A 6,287-nucleotide genomic window follows, 5' to 3' on the forward strand; every position below is an offset into this window, starting at 1 on the left:
GTATATTGGGTTCGGTCCGATCAACTTCTTGGCCACTCTGCAGCCCTCTGCTGAGTCCCACTTCCTTTTTCTCTGGCCCTCGCGCCATCTTCTCCTACTGAGGGTGAATACTGCCTCTGCTAGCGGTACTTGCCTGGGTACCCCCTCCAGTGCGGCTCTTCCTGACCCCATATTTGCCAGCTTATCCGCTAATTCGTTACCTAAAATACCTTTATGACCTGGCATCCAGCACAGCATCACCTTGTTGCCCCTGGATGCCAGTTCGTTGAGATGCTCCTTACATCTTCTAGCCGTCACCGATGTGTGCATGAGCTTTTGTACACTCAGCAACAACGCCTGACTATCCGTAAAGATACGTATAATTTTTCGATTCGTACCTTTGCCCATAAGCAGTTGCGTGCACTTTGTTATCGCGTAGGCTTCCGCTTGGAAAACTGTCACGTTCCTTCCCAGGCACGCGTAGTGCCTTTCCGTGGTTCCATTCGTCCAACCGGCTCCTGCCAGTTCATTTCTGCTCGATCCGTCCGTGTACCAGTCGATATGGTCCCCCGTTAATATCTCGTTCTCTCTCCATTGTTCCCTGGTAGGTATTATTACCTGGAAAAGTTGTTTCGGCACCATGCTGGGGGCGCTTCTATCTTGGTCCATGCTCATCCATTGGTTCATCTCCACGTTCGCTTCGCTTTGTATTATCGATGCGTGTCCATAGCCGTTTTCTGTCCAGCTATTCCAGCATTTCAGCCTATGCGCCGTTCTGACTGCAATATCTAAAATAACCGTGTCCAACAGGGTTGTGTTCGTCAGTACCTCCATCGCTCTCAATGGAGTGGTACTTAACGAGCCTAGGGCTCTTCTAAGTGCCAACCCCTGGAGACTATTAAGTTTGTTTTTCACCGTGGTCATCTTTGCCGCCTGCCACCAGGCAATGGCACCATGGGTCACCCTTGGTACCACTATGGATTTATATATCCAGTTTGTTATGCGAGGGGAGAAACCGCGGGGGAGTTCCGCCTATTGCTCTACTCACCATATATAGGTTGTTCTTTCCGCACGTTATTTTGTTAAACACGTGACTTCTCCATAGTAACTTCTTAGTGAATAGGACCCCTAAAAATTTCACTTCATCCACTAATTTTAATTCTTTACCTTCGTATCTCAGTGGTTCTGTAGCCGGTATCTTTATACGCTTGGTAAAGCGCACCACTTCCAACTTATCTGGGTTGACCGATAGGCCCGTACTATCGCACCATATCTTCAAGATCTCCAAAGCTTCCTGTGCTTTATCGTATGCCTCCTGGATATCACTGCTGATAGCCAGAAACACTACGTCGTCCGCATATGCTGATATGGTTACTCCACATCCTTCTAGTGCTTGTAATAGTGAGTTCACCGCCAGGCACCACAATAGTGGGGATAGTATCCCTCCTTGCGGGCATCCTCTGTTCACGTATCCTGAAACCGAATGGCCCCCTCTGGTTGCTACTAACCTTCTTTTGGTCAGCATGTTAGTTATCCACATCTTCAGTCCCGGGTGAAGGTTGAACTCCTCCATTGCTGTTACCAGTACTTCCACTGACGTCATGTTGAATGCTCCTTCTATGCCCAGGAAACATCCAATGGTGTAGTGCTTTACTTTCAGCGCTTTCTCGATTGCCAATGTCACATTGTGCAATGCTGTTTCGACTGAATGTCCTGTTCGAAAAGCGTGTTGCTTATCGTGTAGTGGTGTGATCGGAAAGACATATTCTTTGATATATCGATCCATTAGTTTCTCCGCCGTTTTTAGCGTGAATGAAGTCAGACTAATGGGCCTAAAGGCCTTAGGTGTGGAATAGTCTGACTTCCCTGGTTTGGGTAGGAATATAACCTTCGTTGCCGTCCATTCCTCTGGTACGAGACCAGTAGCGAAAGAGGCCCTAATAAGTTTTAACAAAGCTTGTTCCCCCATAGGTAGCATTTTTTTCAGGACTATTGGATATATTCCGTCCGGCCCTGGTGCCTTGTAAGGACTGAACGATCCAATAGCGTCCCGTAGTTTGTGTGGCGATACTATTACATTGGCCAGTGCCCAATGTGCCCCTGTCTCCTGTATCATCCCCATATCTTCCACCTGATGGGGATTAGGGGAGAATCCCGGGAAATGTGTCCCCAGCAATTCTCCCAATATCTCCCCGTCATCCTCGGTGTACTCGCCGTTCTCCTTCTTTAGCGCTCCCAGCTGTCTGGGAGCCGCGTTCATCAGTATGTGGCTGATCTTTGCCGCATTTGACACCTTGTCGATCGAGGCACAGAATTTCCTCCATGCCCGCGTTTTAGCCTTGTATAGATTTCGCTTTAGCGTGTTTTTTGCTACGCGTAATTGGTTCCTGTCGAACCATATCCCCCTTCTTCTATGTGCCCTTTTAGCTAGTACCTTTACCTGCTTTACCTCCTTTGAGAGTTCCTTCGTCCACCAAGGAACTCTGCTCCTTTCCTCTCTTGGTTTCATTTCCGTTGCTTCTTCCCAACTATCGATCGTGATTCTTGTAAATTCACTGGCGTAATTGTCCAGTTCCTCCTGGTTGCCGTAGTTTCTGGGTAGTTCCGTCAATTTTATTGCCAAATTTGCTCGGAACTCCTTCCACACGGTCTTCCTTGGATTCCTTACCGGGTAAGATTCTGTTGTCCCTTTTCCATTCAACTGGAAAGTAATGTATCTATGGTCCGACATCGTGACCTCGTTCGATACTCTCCAATCTGAAATTTCCCCATCCATTTGTCTGTTTCCTAGTGTTATGCCCAGGACCTCCGCCCGGTCCGTCCTTTGGAAGGTAGGTGATCGTCCCCTGTTATATATAGTTAATCCTTGTTGGATGATGAAATCCATAAGGTCCCTTCCTCGGTTGTTCGTGTCCGTGCTCCCCCACACCGTGTTTCTCGCGTTCGCATCCAGTCCCATGAGGAGCGGAGTGTTCCTGTGTTCGCACCACTCCACCAGTTTCACTATTCCTTCCCCTGGAATGTCCCGATCCGAATTCCAGGGAAGATATCCTGTCGCTAAGACCATTTCTGTTTCGCTCTCCTGGCTCTCACTTTTCACCCTTAATGCTACTACCGCTAGATTGTTGGAACTAAACTGAGACAAAAACGTGACCACCAGGTTCCCTCTACACACCACGCATGCCCTGAGGTCCTTGCTAGCCTGTACCGCGTAAACCGTCCCCGCCATACTGAGACCTCTGACCGCGTGATGTGCTACGTAGGGTTCCTGTATTAACGCTATGGCCACGTTGTTTTGCCTCATATATTTTGTTAGCATTTGTGCCGCCGCGACCGCATGGTGCATATTGATTTGGACCACCCTCATTGTCTTTTTCCTGAAAATAGATACCTCTTTCACTTATCACTTCCCTTACTTATTATTGCCCCCCCGTTTGAGACCTTGCTTATTATTTATTTATATAACTTTATATATATATATGTTTTCCCTTATTCCTTTCTTTCTCCCTTTATACCCCTCCATACCCTTATTTTGTCCTAGTTTTTATCTTATTTTGTTTTATTTTGTCTTATTTTGTCTTAGGCTGGGTTTAATTTGTTGTATTGCCCTCCCTGAGTGTCTTGATATGTGTATTTATATTTACTCTTTCTCATCCCTCCCTGCCAATCTCTTTTCCCCGCTCACCTCATGAGGATTAACTCGTTCCCTCGTTCCCTTCTCCTCCGCTCTTTCCGTGTTTCGTTTCCCCCTTTTAATTTATTCATTTTATGTCTATCCGGTGGGAAAAAGAAAAAAGTCCCGTTTTCGTTCCTTTTTTAAGGAAAAGTTTTCTTTTATTCGCTTCCCCCCCCCCCTTTGTTTTTGTTTCTTTCTATGTTATATCATATACATGTGACTTATTCCTAGATAATTTCGCGTTTTATGTCTACTCTTACTATTACTACTTGTGTTTCTTAATTTATTTTACCAGTCTTACTTTCTATGATCTTACATCTATCCTTACCCTACTTTCCTTAACTATTCCCTACTTCCCCCCCTTATCCTATGTACTTTTTTCTCTCTATATCTTATCACTAGCTTAATTTATAGGATTAATATTTACTTATCTTATTCTATGTTACATGATCTTACAGACTATTCTAATCACGCCTCCGCAGAGGCGGAACTTTCCATTCGACCTCCTAATATATTGTGCCGACTGTCGCGTCGCGAATTGTTTCGTTATCGATCTTACGGTTGTAAGCCGTATTCGCGACTTCGCTGCGTTACTCGCCAATTTAATTTTAAGTAACTGTTTCGAATTCTGGTTGCTGAAGGAGTCCGTTCGATGACTCTCGTAGTTCAGCTAAAGGAGTCCGTTCGCTGACTCTATTGATTCTCTGAAGGAGTCCGTTCGTTGACTCGGTTGATTCTGTTCGTTCGACGACTCGATTAAATCTGTCCTGGAGTCCCGGGGTTCGCTTCCTCCTCGGTTCCGGCTTCCCCCGAGTCGCGCCTTCGGGGGTGTCAACGCCTTTTATTGGGCGTTGACAGAATATCGATATCGATTTGTATCGACCTGAGGAAGGAGGATCTCCAGCCACTCCTATAGGGTTGGAACGACACCGCCCTGGTCACTTCGTTGGTGGTGGTGGCAAGCCCCCGGTCATCCTGCGACGGTGGTGGAGGAAACCTCTCCCTCAGGTCGAAGTCCGCGAAATTGGGGAAGAGGAACGAACCCCGGAATAGCGCGCCGGTCCCGCGAGTCGGCGTCAACCCTCCGTAAGCCCGAACGGAGGATGACCTGGCGTAACGGTACCGACTGCCGGGCAATACGGCCCTCGTATGTTAAGGCTTAAGTCGCCGCTCGACGAAAGCACGAAAGTATTTTATTACTTGGGATGCCAGATGTGGAATCCTTAAACGTCGATGAATGAGAATGTTAACTCTGACTCGCACATCTGGCAACAGTAAAACAAATTGCTTCGTCGAGCGGTCGAAGAACCGTGTCGGTTGTCCTTCTTGTTCCTCGACGGAACACCGACTGTGGCCTCATTTTCACAACAAATTCCCTCCCCTTGTCCTCCGGATCCGCCTCCTTCCAGAGGATCCAATCCTCCGCCCCCAGTGCCGGATACTCTATTTTTATAGCCTCCATCATATCTTTAAACAGCATGATGCTGTGACTGCACCACATTGTCACTGTATTCCTCTTGTTCAGATCCTCCGCGGAGCATCTTAACACCCTGGAACCTCTCCATTTTATTCCTTTCTCCACTTCCTCTTCCATCAGCTTCACGGTTTTCTCGCATTTAGTTGTAAACAATACCCCTGCTCCTTTCACCCCCCATCGCAGGAGGGAGAACTTCCTTCTCACTTTTAGGGATCTTTTGAATAGCGTGTCGAATATATAATTCCCTGCGTCCCTCGTTACCTCCCTGTCCTCTAACTTCAATGCTAGGGTCCTTTTCCGCGATTCCTCTTATTCTCTATCGTCTCCTTCCTTCTTCCTCTGGTCCGTTTCTCTTCGTTCTCCTGGCTCTCCTCCCCTCGCGCTTCCTTCCACCACCTCCATTCCCTCTCCAGACTCCCCTGACCCCGAATCCTCTATTACGATTTCAGGGGATTCTGGCTCCATGTTGGTCCACATGCTGCTATAAATAATCGTTTTTAGGATGTTTGTTTGATTAACTCTCCTCTAAATCCTACTTCTAATCTGTTTCTCATGCAATCTACCCCCGGCTCATCCTCTCCCATCATCTGAACCTTTCTATTTATATGTTATATATCCTTATGTTATCTATAACGCACTTGTCTTCCTTTTCCCTTTTTATTTCCTGATCGTACTATCCCCCCCCTTTCCCTCCTTCCCCCATTTCATCAACCCCCTTCCCTATCCTTCGTTCCATATGTCTATATATCCTCCCTCCTCTTTTTTTTCCCTTTCCTTTTCCTCCCACTCCTCCCTCTCTCATTTTCTTCCCCTTTCCCCTTACCCCCTAGCAGCTTTCTAGCGGTGTAAGCTCGGTACAAGGGGCCGCGGGCCCAGTACAACTGATCTCCTTACCGATATTGTTTCATATCCAGATTATATCATCCTCTTCGTCTCCCTCTATCTCCTCCAACCTAGCCCCTCCTCCTATTTCCGTTTCCTCGGGCTGTTCTTCTCTTTCGAAGACGAGGATAATGTCGTCGCTTACTAGCAACCCTTTCGTACCCACCATCCTCGTCTCGAATTGCCTGCCCTCTGTTAATTTGCTCCAGTCGTCTCCTTCCTCCCAGAGGACTTCCTCCTCCTCCTCCTCTTCCTGGGGGGGGGGGGGGGGGG

Source organism: Dufourea novaeangliae, unplaced genomic scaffold, assembly GCF_001272555.1.
Source record: "Dufourea novaeangliae isolate 0120121106 unplaced genomic scaffold, ASM127255v1 scaffold40, whole genome shotgun sequence".
Lineage (NCBI taxonomy): Eukaryota > Metazoa > Arthropoda > Insecta > Hymenoptera > Halictidae > Dufourea > Dufourea novaeangliae.